At 36.4% G+C, this 18602-nt stretch overlaps 1 long non-coding RNA gene across 1 annotated transcript in view; it reads left to right on the top strand.

Moving 5' to 3' along the window:
• Window positions 1-15434, top strand: part of LOC134739148 (uncharacterized) — a 233160-nt gene extending 217726 nt beyond the window's left edge. Inside the window, exons 3-4 of the long non-coding RNA XR_010125666.1 lie at window positions 11125-11267; window positions 11894-15434. This is a non-coding gene — a long non-coding RNA (uncharacterized LOC134739148). The remainder of the gene's footprint in view (window positions 1-11124; window positions 11268-11893) is intronic.
• The last annotated feature ends 3168 nt before the right edge of the window (window positions 15435-18602 follow it).

The following is an 18602-nucleotide window of genomic DNA, read 5'->3' as shown; positions in this document are numbered from 1 at the left end:
TAACAGGCATGAGTTTTTCACTCAATTCCTACTAGTTGTATACTGATGTTCCCATATCCATATCTGTTTTATTTCAATATTCCTTCTCTTTGCCTTTTAAGGCTGATTTCTGGGTCATCTTCTTGATCTTATCTTTTAAATATTCTAGGAATTTTCTTTAAAATTTCAGCTGTTTTACACCAAGGCATACAGAGTGATATAATGGACTTTGGAGACTCAGAAGGAGAAGGGTGGGAGGAAAGTGAAGGATAAAAAAACTACATGTTGGATACAATGTACACCATTTGGTTGTTGGGTGGACTAAAACCTCAGAATTCACCACTACGCAATTCATCCATGTAATCCATGTAACCCCAAACCACTTGTACCCCAAAAGCTATTATAGAAAGTATTTTAAAAAATAAAAATTCAGCTGTTTTAACTTAAATTTCTTTTTTATTTTATTTTATTTTTTTACTTTTTCTGTTTTTATCACGTCTTTATTTCAAGGCTACAACATCTTCATTATCTGAAAGTATTAAATGTTACTGTATTTAAATTTTTTTTTTCTCTGCATTATCTCTGTTTCCTCCAACTTCCTTTTATTAGGTTTGTTGTGCTTTGTTTGACCTTTCTCTCCTACAGTGGTGGATTTCCTTCAATATGTGTTAATCTTTAGGTCTTCTGCAAGAGTCAGGAACCAAAAAAGCTGATTGGAGTTCTCTGTGCATAGATACGGCATGCCAGTCAGTGAACTTTCTTAAAAGCAATTGGATTAAAAAACCGGTATTTTGTTTTCAGATGTTACAAATGTCAATACTTGTATATCAATTTTACGTCTCCTCTAACCTTTTTCCTGGAGGCTCCTCACTGCTAATGGTCAGGTGGTAGGTTTGAGAAGAATTTAGGGTTTCACTAGTTACTGTGTAGACTTACACATAATATCTTCATTTTCAATCCATTGCTTTGTGGCTGTCCTCCTTTGGGCTTGGTGCTTCAGCATCTGGAGTCTTGCTGATTCACTGTCTCAAAGCAAATTCCTCCTGGAGCTGTAGAAGGGAGGCAGCCACCTGATGCTGCGTTAGGGTGGGCACCTGGGTCCTAATAACTAGGCTTTCAAATCTCTATTTTCAGCCACCTGCCTAACTTACACCTTTTGCAGTTCTTCATGCTCCTAACTGCTGAGCCTTTCTTGAAATCCTATGTGGTGAATTGATTTACTTTTTATCAGTTATCTCCACTTTCTCCACCATATACAGGTACTTGAATTGGACGTTTTATTTTTTTTCCTGCTAAGATCTTCATAATTCCTCCATCTGTTTTCTTTATTTAAATGTTATAATTTAGGATTGTAGATGTCTTTGTGTTTGATTAAGCATGGGGTTTATGTTACTGTTTCTTTAACTCTTTGATTTTTTTGTTGTAACTTTCAACAGAAAAAGGGTATGGAAAGATCTCTACTGCCCTGTCTTAGCATTACCAAGTCAATTTTCTTCTCACTTGCACAGACAAACTTCCTGACTTTTCTACAATCACTCTTTTTACTTCCTCACTTCTCACTCACTCTTCAACCACTTATAGTCTGGTTTCACACTTATCACTCTATAGAAACTATTCTCATTAAAATGAAAAAAGTTTAAAAAATGGTTTCACTGTAGCCAAATTCAATAGACATTCTATGCAATACTTTATAACTTTGAAGATAAAATAATACAATTATCTTGGGGCCAAGTATATACATTTAAGAGTGGGATATTTTAATGTAGCCAGTTCATTTTATTGGCAATATCCAGGCATGAGTCTTTATTTTTGTCCGTGGCATTATTCTTCTCCCTGTTCCTTGATTTTACATTAAAAATGAAAACATACTGAGTCTTAGTAACGGAATTTTCATATTCACTTGTCATATCCCAAATGTGTCCTGTTCTTCAAAAACTTCTACTCTCCTCAATCTATGGACGTGCCATCTCCTCATTCATCCTCAGCAGACAGTGTCACCTTGGATTTCCCAACCAGCAAAGGTCTCCACATCTTCCAACTTCTGGCCACTACATCTTTGCTCCTTTCCTCTTACGAGGGTGAAAGAGGGGCTTTTAATTTTTATTTTTTTTTAACTAATGCTTCTGCCTAGACACTGGATTTCATTCTTTTTTTTCTGCTTCCTCAGGGCCTCTGCTCTTTTTATTATTTGCTTTTTCCTCCCTTCACTCTCTATTGCCCCCTACTTGTCAACATTTTAACATGTTTTAAGTTTTCACCTTTAAGGAAAATCACATTTCTGATTTTTACATTTCTCTCTAAGTACCAAGTCAATTTTCTTCTCACTTGCACAGACAATCTTCCTGATTTTTCTACAATCACTCTTTTTACTTTCTCACTTCTCACTTACTCTTCAACCACTTATAGTCGGTTTCACACTTATCACTCTATAGAAACTATTCTCATTAAAATGAAGAAAGTTTAAAAAATGGTTTCACTGTAGCCAAATTCAATAGACATTATTTAGTCCTATAGTCATTAACTGCTCTTCAACATTTAGTGTTACTAATCAATTCTTGATTCCAGAAACACTCTTTCTTTGGTTTTCAGTCAGGATGAGTTCGCTTACACTGCAATAAAAAAAAAATCCTTTATATTTATAGAAAATTGACCTGGGGCTCCAATCTGACTTCTCTTCACTCCTAGACATGGCTGATGAAACAGCCAGTATCTAGAACATGGCAAAATATTAAGGCAAAGGAAGAGAGAAAGCATGGCAAGTCATACACTAGCCCTTTAGCCTCCATCAGAAATAAATACATGCCTCTTATGTTTATATTCCATTGCCAAAGCAACTCACACCACACCACCCGGAAGTACAGATCTACCAAGTGCTTAAGAGAACTAAAAATAATTTGGGAAACACACTAAGGACAATCATAAGCACCTTTACCACAAACTACCTTAGTATTCAAATTGAGGCAAGCAATATGAAACAAAATATACAATGTTTGGAAATGTTATTTTATCCATTTTACCAATGGAATGAATCAATCAATGATAGCCACATACAACAGGAATGAACATGGCTAAAGTGGCCACCTAGATTGTACTGAAAACTAAATGTATAAGTCCATTCTGTATTAGTAACTATCTTTGTCCATTTGTGCTGCTATAACATAATACCTAAGACTGCATAATTTATAAATAATAAAAATTTATTTTCTCATAGTTCTAAAGGCTGGGAAGTCCGAAAATCAAGGCACTGGCAGGATTAGTGTCTGGTGAAGGACCATTCCTCATAGATAGGGGCCTTCTAGATGTTTTCACATGGCAGAAGGGAGGGAAGAGAACAAACCAACTCCCTGAAGTCCTCTTATAGGGGCAGTAAACCCATCCATGAGAGCTCTGCTCTCATGACATAACCACCTCTTAAAGACTCTACCTCTTAATACTCTCACATTGCTCATTAAGTCTCAATATATGAATTTTGGGGGACACACTCAGACCATAGTAGTCTTCTTGGGCTGATATAAGAAAAATGCCACAAACTGGCTGGCTTAGGAATAAGAAACACGTATTTCTTACAGTTCTAGAGGTTGCAAATTTCAGGATTAAGACACGAGCAGATTTTGTGTCTTGTGAGAGCCCATTCCTCATGGATGCTGCCTTCATGTTGCATCCCCACTTGGTGAAAGGGGCAAACAAGCTCCCTTAGGCCTCTTTTATAACACCCCAATCCCATTCATAAGGGCTGCACCCTCATAACTAATTACCCCCAATTAGGGCCCATCTCCTAATATCGTCACTTTGGGGGTTAAGTGAATTTTTTGGAGCACAAACATTTAGGTCATAGCACATCCATTTATCCAATAAATACTAAGTATTTACTCTATTTCCCATAAGTACTTTATACTTGGCACAGTGCTAAATGATGGAGATTAAACAAAACATAACAGAAGTAGGGGAAAACCATATAAAATTTCTAATTTTTAATTCTGCTTCCTAGTCATCAGTGAATTCCTTTACATATGTAAAAAGTGAATCTGAACATAATGTTTCCTACAAAATAGAAATTTGAAAATTTGCAAATCTGAAATAGCTATTAAGAAGAAAGTAGAACTCTTTTAGTTTAATTGCTTCATAGACTATACTAATAAATTAAGTATATTCTTGTCCTTAGAGATAGGTTATTAGGATCCCTCTTCCTTTTATTACCTAAATCAAAATCTTTCTTCAAATTAGCAATCTTATAAAAAATTCTCCAAGATAGCAGTTGGCAATTTCCAAGGGAGTACAATTTTCATTTGGAAAGAACTCTCTGGTGAGGTCATTAACATTTATTAATCTCTCAAAAAATATCACCAGGTAAACATTCACAAGAGAGGAGGTTTAGCATGACTAGGATTATATCCAGTCAGTGAATTCATATTTGGAGTGACCACCTGAAGTTCTAGACTAATTTCAAGCAATGCGTAGGAGTCTGAAACTGGAAACACAAATGCTGAGCTGCCACTCCGTTCCTACTTCTTGTATATACTTGCTCTTTTTCTGACAGAAAGGAGCATGTGAACAAATGAGATAATAGCTGGAAACGTGAAGCCCTAGCCACCAAGAACAGAGAGCTCTCCAATTGTAAGAACTCTTCTAAGTATCTATTTTTTTAATCACAAGATTTTTCAAGTGCTTCCTAGGAACGTGCTGAGATGCAAAGAAAGTTAGATGAAAGATAGTGACTGGGAGCAGACAGTTACTTAGAAGTCTTGTTATGAAATATTTTTTAAGGTGGAAAAACCATGCTAGCACTTCCCAAATCAGGCCAAATTTATTTTAGCTTATGCAGTTGTTTCCTACTGAGTCAGTGCACTATAGAAGGCAGAGACATCCAACACTTCTGTAATAGGTCAAAGAAAAGAATCTGTGACTGGAGGAGAGAGAGTGCATGAGGCTCACTACAACATGTCAGGGCTGCCCCAAGAATCATTGCGCATGGAGATCTTACAGGGTGACTTTTTAATCTCAAGGGCAGGAAACATATGTATGAGTCAATTTACATAAATGCAAATTCATTTAAACGGTCTGTATTTGGTTACTTTCTGAAGGTTCGTGATTATTTTAGTTGGATCTTTAGGACTACAGTTGCCCTTCAAATGTAGGGCATTTTAAAAAGTGAAATATTAACACCTATTAAACAAAAAAAAGGCAAACAGAGTTAGGGCATACATATATGGTATAGGAAACTCCAATTGTCTTCAAGATATATGTGACTAATGTTAAACTAAGATGTGTTCATTAGCATGCTCCCTAATCTAATATGCCTGAGATTCTCCTGAAGGCTTAGATCGAGATTCTAAGCAAAAGTCTAGATTGCTAGATAGACTGAGACTCTGGCTGAGTCCTCCTTCTAAGATAAGTCCATAATCTCATCCCTATCTGTTATTCAGGAATATCTCTGGCTCTGTCATTAGTAGACCATCACAATTCACTTAAGAGAACCAGAGGAACATAGCAAATATCCCACCTAGACCTATTTCTTTGGTTATTCAATTTTGGTGGGGGGAAGCGCAAAGGCATAAACTCCTGTGAGGAGACCGGAGACTCCAAAGGCATGAGACTTGGCCCATGATAAGTAGAAGAAAATATCCATATTAGGAAAGGGAGAGTTGCAAAGTCCAAGTTAAATTTGACACCTTTGCCCCTTAAGGTTTCCACATGTGGATATGCATGCTTGATTAAGATGAAGACGTCACAGGTTTTACGTGGCTTAACTTGGCACTTATGAGCACCATTTCGCTTCTCAGTTTGGTTGCATCTCTGGCCAGGTTCCAATAATCTCACAGTACAAATTTTTGACATTAAATTTGTGCCTGTAAAGCATTTTAGAGATTTTTGAAAAAATATTTTTATTTTAAGAAAAATATTCAACATGAAATAAAGCACTAGCATATCTATTAATAACTTGAACTGAAACATACATACAATATAGATGATACAGAATTTCAGCAAACAGCCTCTACTGCAACGTTTGCACTCAACACCCCTTTGTGTTTACAGTATGGTATTTCTCACATATACATTTAGAGTGGGCATTTGCAATGTAACTGGCCATGCATTTTGTCTACAAATAAAACATTTAAATGAAGATCATAACATCAAAATATATTTTCAATTCAAATAAAAAATTTTACAAAACTTCAATTCAATAAACATAATACATTCCTTAAGAAGGTGTACAAGTGTAGTGATTGAGAGGACAGTCTGCTACCAGTAACTACTTTTGTGAGCTGGGGCAAGATACTTCACCTTCTACCTCTCATTTCCTCCTTTGTAAATAGGGTAATGTAACTCCTGGAGGTGTTGTGAGGATTAAGTGAGTTCATATGTATGAGAATTGCTTACAACAAAGCCTGACACTAAGTAGGGCTCCATAAGTTTTTGTTGTTGCTGTTTTTGGTCTATTGCAAGCACTGCCCTTGGTGTACCAGCGCAAACAAAGGTAAATGAGCAGTAGTCCTTACCTTCAAGATGCAGAAACCTGAAATATATACAGAGAGTTATAATTCAACTCAGGCTGCAGGAAGAGTTATAACAGAGACATAAACTGAAGTTAGTAGTACCCAGGGAGGGCAGGTTTATAACAAGGGGTACATTTGATATGGGTCTTAAGGAATGAGTAAGATTTTGACAGGTAGAAGGGAAAATGAGAGAACAATAAAATATTTTGGACAGGTGAAGCAGAAGATAAATTTATGGATGTAGGAGATACAAGGGACCACATGTATTCCAAATTAGCTGCAATGTAGTATACAGTATCAGTGCAACTAACACTCTTTTCTGTGCCCAATGGCAGACTCTGCAAATCTATTTCAACAATGTTTCCTGCTAAGTCTGATTTGCCTCAGAATCTTCTTAGTGTAGGGCTCAAGAAACAAACATTACCTCTTCACCAATTTGGCTTGGGTAATGAAATCCGTTTGCTACCTCAGGTACAGGATAGCTCCAAGGTATAGGGCGGGGCGTGGTGATAGGAGTAGATAAAGTCAAAAAGTTAAAAAATAGTAATGATTGCTATATATTCAATGTTTATTATATACCCTTATGTAGGTTATCTAATTTAATTCTCACAAAAAATATGTAAGGTAGGCATTTTTCTTTCCATTTTCAATATATAAAGAAACAGATTGCAAAAGTTAAGAACCATTTCCAAGGTCCCTTAGCTCGAAAATGTGGGAGTCAGAGTTTAAACTTAGGGCTTTTAAAATCTAAAACCTGCATTCTTAATCACATTATGATACTAAATCTCATTTAAAACAACATGGAGGTAAACTGAAATCAGTCACAAGCCAGGTCTTAATTTCATGTTAATAATTTTTAAAATTTATTCTGTACATAAAGGGAAGCTATTGGAGGTTTTTGAGCAGAATAGTTTGATTAGATTTGCCTTGTAGGAAGAAAACTCTGGTGGCAGGATGAAAAATACATGAAAACTAAGGAGACTGGAGACTGAACAATCAATTCGTTGGCAGAGAAGTATGGCAGAGAAGGAGTATGAGTAAAAAGGAGATAATGGAATCAAATTACAGCTTCAAAATGAAATTAATAGGACTTGTTGACTGTATGAAAAGAGGTAACATTTCTGAAATTCTGAGTTTGGCCCCTTGGCAATTGATAGGAGCAGGAAGAGAGTGAGTTAAGTTTGAGACACTTATGGAATATACAGATGGAGATTATCTATCAATTTGTATATATAAGGTTTAACCTATTAAGTTTTGGCCTAGTCAAAAAAACAATAAACAATGGACTAATGGAACTCTAGACAGTTCCAGGATATAACAAAAATGGGCACATTTCCCAATGACATTAAAATGTGTGTACAGTGGAGGGGAGAAAATGAGAAAAAAGTTACAAGATTTAAGTTAAAAGAACAATGTGACGTTATCAGAGATATACTCCTTTTTTTCATTAACTCACTTCTTTATAAGCACAAGGTAGATTTATTACGTCGTTTTCATTCTTTCATGGTAGAGAATTCTTGCCCAGTCATAAATAAACTTAGTGCTAGGGCTCTCAGCAGTCTGACCTACTTAGCTAAGTTATTATTACTATTATTATTATTGGATTTGTAGTTTAATTCTGATGAGAAAGTGTCAGAATGATAGCCCTTGGGGCTGATACACAGTAGAATACTCAATTTGTTGGAAAGCATGTAGGTTAGCAAATTTCAATTCCTGTGTTCTTTTAATCATATTGAAATTCCTGAGCATGGCAAGGTGTGAAAGGTATTTCATGTTTTTATTCCAACTCTAACCATCAATTAGAATTTATATTATAGTAATACCCAGTAAATATTATCATTCTGAAGAATATTTCTGTGTAGCTGGCAGGTAATGCATGTATCTCCTTGTAGAACTTTAGTAAAGTAGCCGAGGCAGATAAGGAGACATAAAAAAGAGGCTAATTAGACACTAAAACCAAAAGTAGCCTACAGACATGAAAATAGATGGTGAGAAAACAACACCCACTAATTCTTATAATAAGATTAAACTGTGGTAGTTAATAGACTTATTAATCTCTATAGTACAAATACTAATTTTCTAATAATTCAATATAGTATCTTGCATAAAAAAATTACAATCTTTTATAATGCAGTGAGAGTAAAAAAGTGATTTGTGTTCAACAGCCAATAGACCTTAAGATAAATTATTAACCAAATGTTGAACATGTTTCTAGGCTCTTATGGCTTATACTAGAGAACATGCTCAGCAGTCTTCAGAAGTTTAGAGAGTAATAAAGTCATGGGAGATATATAATAATCATGAATGCATTCATCTGAGCAGTTGTTAAAGGGAACAGGAGATACAGCAAGCAAATTTTTTTATTTAGAGATGATGCAAGTATTTATTAGAAAGAAAGGCCTCCCTTAAAAAGTAGGTCTTGATCTTTATGCTAAAAGGATAAAGAAAAGAGAAACTCATTCAACCTCCTAAAGGACCAAGATTTGGAAATTAAATCAGTGCTTTTAGTACTGTTGAATTTTTTGCGTAATATCAACAGAACCTTAACTGAAATATCCTTTATTTAGAAAGTTTAAGCAAATTAATAATAAAAGATTGAGTAAAATTGGCTGGCAATAATTTTGTGTTATCTACGCTCAGATGAATATGATTACTGATTCAAAACTGCAGGGAAAAGTGACAAAGAATCAGGGTCTTGGCTGTAATTTTGATGCTTGGGTTGGGAGCCAGCTTCCTCAGAAATCAGCTCGGTAGTTCCCTCTCCTTTCTTGTCCTTGGCATGTAGAGCATCTGCTTGTCTCCAGAGTCCAGCTGCGAAGAATTTAAGGGAGGCCTCTCCCAAGGGTGTCAGTCCAATGTATGTTCTCCATGCAGATTTCTACCAGAATCTCAATACAGCAAAACTCACAATGTGACCATCTTTCTATTTGGACTTCTCAATAATGTGAAAATATTTGTCATGCTCTTTCCACCTCTGCTACTATTTATTTAGTCTTTGCCTCTGAAAAGTAATGCCAAGAGGAAAATTTCCCGCATTTATTTTATTTCTGGTGTGACTCCTTGCTTTGAAACCTGAGCATGTAGTATAGGCAGGAAAAGAAAAAAGAGGCTTCACTCTTTTCCTCTTTGCATTAATACACAGTCTTGAGAGGAAACTCAGGATAAATGATAAAAGTCATGGGCTTAAAAGATCTTGTGGAGTGAGTTAATATGCAGTCCTAATAATAGAGGTTTTATTGTACCTTCAAAGAGTCTTACTAAATAATTAAAAAGAAAGAAAGAAACTGGAATTTGAGTTATTTATTCAGGAATTGAAAAGAAAATCTAAATTTTTATGCATTTTTTTGGTTGTTGGGGCACGTGGAAAGCAGTAAGAGGTGTCAGGGACTTTTTATTTTTAATTTTTGTACCCAAGAGGATAAAATTCAGTTATAGGTTACAAAAGAATGCATCCGGTTTAATGTTGAATAATCTTTTGGGGATGAAGGAACTGGGTATCTTGGTATAAAGTAAAGGGAGGATACTATCATGTGCTGGGGTTTGACATAATAAATATATCAGAAAAAGTCATTAAAATGGAGATACACTTAAACCTGGTGAGAAAAAGGCAATAATGGGCCTTCCAAGTACCACTTAAAATTACCCCATCATGACAAGAATCTCTACATAAAAGAAATGCTATGATCGCACTAATTTTAAAACATACACTTTTAGAAAACTAGTGGATTTTAGTAAGGAGAAACTTAATAGCTTAAGAATGTGACAACCATAATAAGGTATTGAAAAGCCAGTTTTCCTAAGGTGGTTAGCATTGACTTTGTAATGAACTAAATACTGGGAAATTTAATTTGAATCTTCCAAACTGTGTGCCCAAGTGTGCATGACTGAAACATATTTTCAGAAAGCTATAAAATAATTGTATTTCTTGACAAGGACTAATAGTCTGCTTACACAAAGAACTTTAAAAAAAATCTGAGGACTTCAAAGAATAAGTATAGAGTCAAATATAATGCCACCATTTACAATTAGGGAGGGTTAGGAGTGGCCATCGGGAAATGATGAATCTGCAAGTTATATTGAGTCATGGTTCATATTTTTTTTCATTTTAAATCTAGAATTCTGCATTTTTCTTTGCTTTTTTTTTTAAGTTAGAAAAACTAGAAAGTCTTCCACAATTTCATTCAAAGAATATCCCCAATGTTTAAAGACCGTTTGGTATTTTATTTCAAATATCAAAAATATTTTCAAATTGTATGTATTTTTAAAATTTCTAAAACAATAAAATTCCAAGACAGCTCACTTAATGAGCACTAGGGCCATAATCCTTTGTTACTGAAAAATCTCGTGAATAGAATAAGAAAAGAGAACTGAACTTACCCTCAGAGGACTGATTGGTCAATAGGAGTAGCAGGTGGTGTGTTCAAACAGAACCTGGAGACCATAGGAGATAGGAGAGTGAAGTCCTAAAGAGGGTTGTATGGGACATGCTGCATGAAACTCCAAGACTGTAAAGAAGGTTGGGGAAAAGGGAGTCTGGGATATGAAATCTAATTTTGGAAGGAGCAGGACAAGAACATTAAAGACAAGCGTTGTCTGCTTTACAACTTTGTATAGGCCCAGTGTTCATGATGTGCTCATGTTAACATTACAGGAAGCCAGAATGGACTGAATGTCACAGCGTTTATAACCCACACTGTGGCCGCAAGAAGAGAGTCAAAGAAAAGATGATGCTCCCCGCCATTCCTCAGTGGCTGAAGTGCGTGGCCGGTCATCATTCGCTGAGCCCTTACTAGTGTAAGACATGCTGCGGAACCATTAAGATACGCTCTCATTTAATCCTCATACTAACCTAAGAGACAGCTAATAGTATATATACCTCATCTCCACTTTTTTTTTCTTTTTTTTTTTATTATTATTATACTTTAAGTTTTAGGGTACATGTGCACAATGTGCAGGTTAGTTACATATGTATACATGTGCCATGCTGGTGTGCTGCACCCATTAACTCGCCATTTAGCATTAGGTGTATCTCCTAATGCTATCCCTCCCCCCTCCCCCCACCCTACAACGGTCCCCAGAGTGTGATGTTCCCCTTCCTGTGTCCATGTGTTCTCATTGTTCAATTCCCATCTATGAGTGAGAACATGCAGTGTTTGGCTTTTTGTCCTTGCGATAGTTTACTGAGAATGATGATTTCCAATTTCATCCATGTCCCTACAAAGGACATGAACTCATCATTTTTTATGGCTGCATAGTATTCCATGGTGTATATGTGCCACATTTTCTTAATCCAGTCTATCATTGTTGGACATTTGGGTTGGTTCCAAGTCTTTGCTATTGTGAATAATGCCGCAATAAACATACGTGTTCACGTGTCTTTATAGCAGCATGATTTATAGTCCACTTTTTTTTTCTTACAGGAGATATTGAGAATCCGAGAGGTTAAATTACTTCAAAATCAAACAAAAAACTAATCGTAAAACTGGGATTTAACCCTCAAAGCCTCAACTCCGAAGTTCAAGCTTTACCCCAGGGCCTTAAGACACAGGAACTAGCATCAGAAATGTCTCAAAAACATGATGCTATTTGGTTTCTACGTGCTTTAACTCAGCCCACATCAGCAGCCTCTGTGCTGGAGCAGAAATGGAAGGAAAATTCCTGGGACTTTAGTGCTTCCTGCAGCCAGGCTCAGGCCCTTTTCTTCTACAGATTCTGGGATGCAAAAATCATACTTCTGCTCCAAAAGGAGAAAATGTGGCTTGCAATGAGAATGTAAGTCTCAAGGAGGTAAAGATGTGAATCTCTCACTAGTTTCTGCCTCTCCCCATCCTCCTCACTCACTTCCTACTTCCCAGCATCAAAGAGCATGTAAGAAAGGACAACATTTGGAGGGGCAGGGCTCTTCAGCCCCTGCTTTGCTCTTTTCTAGGTACCTCTTCTTCCTTGAAAACCGTTGCCCCTTTTATCAATGTGACACAGCCTTTTGAAAACAGACTCCTTGTTCTTGGAGCTTGGCAGGGAAAAAAAGGCAAGAATTCATTTGCAGGTGAGCTAATTATTGTATCCTGTAAGGATGGCTACACTACAGCACTGACTGTGGCATTTGCTGTTTATTAAGTATGATAGTTTATAAATGACACTGATTGGAATGAAGCAACTTATAAAGCATGTCTCAAAACAGAAGGATTTTATCCCAGATAGATAAGATAGTTAATTCCCCTTCCTCTTATTACTTTCCCCTGTGTCTATGAACACACTGACTAACTTTTCCCTATAGCTTGGCACAATACATGAGTAGAGGAGGCGATATGGAAGGATAAAAACATTACTCAGGCACACGCTATGAAAGTTTCTAACAGTTGGCAAGACTCAGTCTGACCTTTATGTTGAATTTTGCCATAGTTTTAATCACTTTACCATCACTTGCAGGAGAGAAAGCATCGTTAAAAATGCCCTATTTAGGGAAAACTTCAGAGCCAAGACTAGGTGTATGTTCTCATTATTTCACATGTTGTCAGAGTAACCAGTACAGTGAAAAGACAGCCTTTTGAAGAAAACAAGTTTGTGGAAAGTGCTTAATTAAGGTAGGAGGACATTTTATTGCAATTATTTATATTTGTTATTAATATTTTTGACATTTCACATTTATGCAGCAATAAATACAATATATGTGAGTTTATTGCATCCAAAACTTTACTTCTAATTTCCTACCACTGTATGCCAAAGCCCTTGTAAATTCTATGTCTTTTGCAAGAACTTTTGGACTATCTACTGTATTCTTTATGTTTCTGTGTAGTTGGCCGATTTTTTTACTATAACTGGGATCTCATTTGCAAAAATTATTAACTGACATATAGCATGTTAAAAGATTTTCTAATGTGTTTGTTGATCAAAGGTGAGCTTAACTTTTTCTCTGTATGACGACTAACACCCATAGGATAAAGCGTTTGATTTTATAGTGATCATTACTACCATCATTCATTTTATTTACTGTTCTTTTTCCTAATTTTGAAAATATCAAGCCTGTAGAAAAGTTGCAATAAGGGCCCTTCAATTAGATTTACTAGTTGTTAACATTCAGTTGTTTGGAAGTTAATTGCAGACATCATGACACTCACTGCCAAATACTTCAACATTTCTCTCCTTAAAGGAGAACATTCTCCCACAAACCACAATATAAGTATCACTAAAATAATTAACATTGATATAATGCAATTATCTAAACCCAGTACATATTCAAATTTCCAGAGATGTCCCAATGAAATCTTTCTTTCATACCCCTCCTTTCAGAATCCAATAAAGAATCATACGTTACACTTAGTTTTCAAGTCTGTCTATCCCCCTTTAATCTAAAGTAGTTCCTAGCTTTTAAAAAATTTCATCATACTAATATTTTTAGAGTCCAAACCATTGTTTTACACACTATCCCCTAAAATGAGTATTTTCTCATAATTAAATTCAGGTGAAACATTTATGGCAGGACTAATACACAGGTGATGCTGTGTCCTTCACAGAACAGCCTATCAGAAGTACACGATGTCAGTGTATCCCAGTTTGGAGAATTTAGCTTGATTACTTGGTTAAGGCATGTCTGCTGAATTTCTTCATTGTAAAGATGCTCTTTTCTTTTCGTGATTAAATAATCTGTGGAATAATATCTTGCTCTCCAATGATTCTAACCCTGATGGTTTTGGTATCCATGAATTCATACTGCTTGAATCAATCATTACTACAGTGTCAGCAAATGATTTTCTAATTTCATCATTTCTTCCATGTTTACTAGTTATGTTTCTATAAAAAAGAGCTTTTCATTCATTTTCTCTTCAACACTTGAAATTACTATTTTGAGGTATCATTAAGAGCTATTAATTGCAAAGGAGTACAGTTGAGTTTTCACTTGTCATGTAACCGGGTTCAGAATAAATTCTTTGAAACTATTGGCCTAGTTTATTAGAGATTCCTTCTTTGTTTAATGTATTATAATTTATTCCACTTATTATTTGTTATAATGCACAAATTGTCCCAAATTTGGCAGTGGAAGCCCTGCTAAGCTCTGCTATTCATTTCAATTGCCCTATCCACTTAACTTCATAATTGGAAATTGGTTTTCAAGACATTTTTAAATAAACAGTAGTCCAGTTGTTTGTAGTGATACTTCAACCCCCTTATCAACTTTATTTTTACCTGTGAAAAGTCATATAATGTTTGAGCTCCAACATGTCAAGAACTTGGAAGTTTTCACTCCTGTCATTATAAGATAAAAATTAAACATACTGAACACCATGACCTTTCTCAGGCCTAGTAGAGGCCTGAGATCATATGTTGAATTGTCACCTCCAAACCAGGCAAATTCAGAATTACTACCAAGATCTGCTTGCCTGGAGCAGAAGTCCCAGCAATAAATTTATAGCAACACTTATATGGCAAACTTGATGAATTGTATATGCTGAGTGTAGATGAGCATATGGATGAGAAACTCCTAAGGAATACAGTGTTAGCCTTCCCATCCCCCACCACTTTCTTGGGCTTTACCTTCAGGAACTCCACCAGACTCTTATGGTAGAGTCAAGAAAGATTCCCTTGTAGCTTTGGCACAAGGGGAAAAAAGTGACTTACCCAAAGCAATCACCATACAAAGGCTCACCCTCCAAGGTAAAAGATATTACTGGAGCCTTATCCTAACTGGGAAAAGAGCATCTACTCCTCTCTAGCTCTTTCTAGCCACCTTGTTTCATATAAGTGGTAAGTAAAGCTAAGAAATACTTGTTAAGGTCACAGCTGAGTGACACAGGCCCATGTAAAGACTGAGATTTAATTGTAAAATTATAGAATGTTCCTTCCCCCCACCCCAACACCTTACCAACACACCAACACACTAACAGAACACAGTATAACAAAGAATTACAGCTGAAAGAGGCACAAGACACAGACTCTCTCTGAGGAGGAGTTCTTAGGGAAACCAAAAAAAAAAAAAAAAAAACACAGGGGAGACAAGAGCAATATATATAGAGCGGTTTGCGGCCTCTGGTATGTACAAGTACAGAAAACATTAAACACAGCCCAACCTCTAGCCAGATTAGCCTAAAATCTTACACTAAAGGCCAATTACAAAGCATGCTAAAAGAAATGTAAAATGAAGATGAAGTGGGGGTGGCCTGCCCCTCCACACCTGTGGGTGTTTCTCGTTGGGTGGGACTAGAGACTGAGAAAAGAAAGAGACACAGAGGCAAAGTATAGAGAAAGAAAAGTGGGCCCAGGGGACCGGCGCTCAGCATACAGAGGACCCGCACCCTGTGCTGGCACTGGTCTCTGAGCTCCCTCAGTATTTATTGATCATTATCTCTACCATCTCGGAGAGGGGGATGTGGCAGGACAATAGGGTAATAGTGGGGATAAGGTCAGCAGGAAAACATGTGAACAAATGTCTCTGTGTCATAAACAAGGTTAAGAAAAAGGTGCTGTGCTTTGATGTGCACATACATAAACATCTCGGTGCATTAAAGAGCAGGATTGCCACCAGCATGTCTCACCTCCATCCTTAAGGCGGTTTTCTCCTATCTCATTAGATGGAACATATAATCGGGTTTTACACCTAGACATTCCATTGCCCAGGGACGAGCAGGAGACAGATGCCTTCCTCTTATCTCAACTGCAAAGAGGCCTTCGTCTTTTACATGCAAGAGAAAAACCCATATAACAAAGAGTCCTCTTTTTATGAAGACATTTTCCACCTTCAGTTGAATTAAGATGGAATTGCACAGAAAAATCATTTGTTATATTTGTGCTGTAAAATTTCATATGTAACATCTGAATTATGACTACAAAGATCAATACAATAGCTCATATGACATGAGGAAAATTTAATTAATAATTCAATACTAGAGCAAACAAGAAGTACAATTAAAGAAATACCATTATAAAGACTTGTCAATTGAACAAAAAGCTGACTGTTTTCCTTAGGAATGGAGAAACTAAAATGAAATATTTGCATTGAAGAGACCTACTGGTTTTATGGTCACATCTGCTAACCAGTCTGCATCCTTGGCTCACAAAGATCCCTATGACTGCTAAAAAAAAGCAATGCTTTCAAAAACATTTCCCCTTCATGTAACCTAGCATATTTCAGCAGTCTGTGTTCCCAAAACTTGTGGTTGAAAAAATCTCAACTTCATGCCTACATTTCCTGAAAAGAAGATCAGCCCAGGGGTGAATCAGTAACACATGAAGCTTGCTCTCCAGACACAAATAGAAATACACATCAGAAAAAAACACTGGCATAAAGATGACAGAAACCTCATCATGTTGAGTTGAGAAGTCAATCCTATTATTAGTTAACAGAGATTGAGTGTCCTTTGGCATTGGATGGTGCCAACACCATTGCTAGGTGCTGTAGAGAATATAGAATCAGACAAAGTCTTGCCCAGGGGCTTCATAATCAAATCAGACAAACCAGACACTAACACAGTCCAGCAGTCTGGAGTGGAGAGAGCTGAGCTTACACGGGGAACCTAAGGTCATTCTGTCCATGAGAATTCTCAGTTTCACTCCAACTCTCTTGTGTCAGAAAAGTCTTGGGAAAAACCTTTGACATACTATCATATGATTTCCATTTCAACATCACCCAGGAAGCCTGTTTTGCGAAGGAGTACAGTTGAGTTTTCACTTGTCATGTAACTGGGTTCAGAATAAATTCTGTGAAACTATTGGCCTAGTTTATTAGAGAAGGAAGGAAAAACTCACAAGGCCAGAGTTATTAGGAGGAGAAGTAAAGTTATGTAGGTGAACATCCCACAGAGAAGCCTGGGGGCCAGACTTCTGCTGAGCCTGTAATACATACTGTAGAGAGACCATTTGGTGGTGGGTGTATTTTTACCTCCACTCTGTCATGAAAAGTCAAGGTTACATAAATGATATTGACAAGTGAGCTGGGCTGCTTGGCACCAGGTGGTCTGAATTTGAGTTGTCAGTTGTTAACAGAAGATTTCTGGATGTATCAGTAACCCAGCTATTAGAAAATTGGAACTTGTTTGATATTCATAACATGAAAAACAGGATGTTGCTGTTCACATGGGAGTCTGAGATTAAAAAGCAGTAGTATGCATGTGAAAACTCTTCTCAAGTTTGGGTTAGATCATTTCCTGTCCTCCTATAGCACTTTAGTACTCACCTCCATCATAGAATTAATACTCTGTGTCAAGGTAATTGCCTATTTGTATCTCTCCTTAGCACTTAGACAGTACATGATACATGGCAGGTTCCAATACAAATTTATAATAAATAAATGCTGTAACGAATGTAAGCAAGCTGTAACTCTGCATACTCTTTGAATTTCTGAAAAGAATTCAAGTATGATAAGTTTCAAAAATCTTCACACAGTCCTCCAATATCTCAACTTTTTTTTTTTTAAAGACAGCCCATGGGCCCCAGTTTTACATTTAACATGTAGGATGTTTTTCATAGTTGGTTGGAATAACAAGAGTATCAATTTCCTCATCTAGTCTATAGTTCCATGTATACATAACCAGGTATGCATTGTATACATGGAATTCCATCATGCTATTGTTTATTGTATATAACAGTGCCTATGTAATTTGAACTCAGATAATAACTGTTTGCGAATTTAAGAGCCATGTGGTATTTAAATAACAATTCTACTTCTTTAATGTCCCTTCAAGATATTTTGTAGATTTTTAATAGAGAAAATGACTTTTAAAAAACCTACATGAAGGTAATATGTTATAGACAGACTAGCTTCCAGTAAGAGCAATGGATTCTTATCCAGACTGCCTTGGAGTCCATCAGCTGGTGACAGACAGAAGAGCAGAAGTGTGCCCCAAATGTCATGTAAACATGTTAGTTCTAACAACTAAGCCAAACCCAACATTGCTGAAGCTAAAGTGAATTAAAGGACCTGCCACACATATGTGGGTTATTCCCCCTCCCTGAGAAATAGGGCATGGGAAAAGTTTGGCTTTCTGAAAACATCAAAAATAGCTAGAAAGGAAATATTTCTTTAGTTCTCTAATGGGCTGAAAAGGTAGAGTTTTATAATTTAATCTTAAACCAGTCTCTCATATCTAATATTTTGGGAAAATTCTGTCTTGTGCTGGGTTGAAGACCCTTTTTAGA

The sequence above is a fragment of the Pongo pygmaeus genome, chromosome 2, assembly GCF_028885625.2.
Source record: "Pongo pygmaeus isolate AG05252 chromosome 2, NHGRI_mPonPyg2-v2.0_pri, whole genome shotgun sequence".
NCBI classification, from domain to species: Eukaryota; Metazoa; Chordata; class Mammalia; order Primates; family Hominidae; genus Pongo; species Pongo pygmaeus.
Note: the sequence above shows the minus strand (reverse complement) of the source record. Positions and strands in the feature narration are given on the sequence as shown.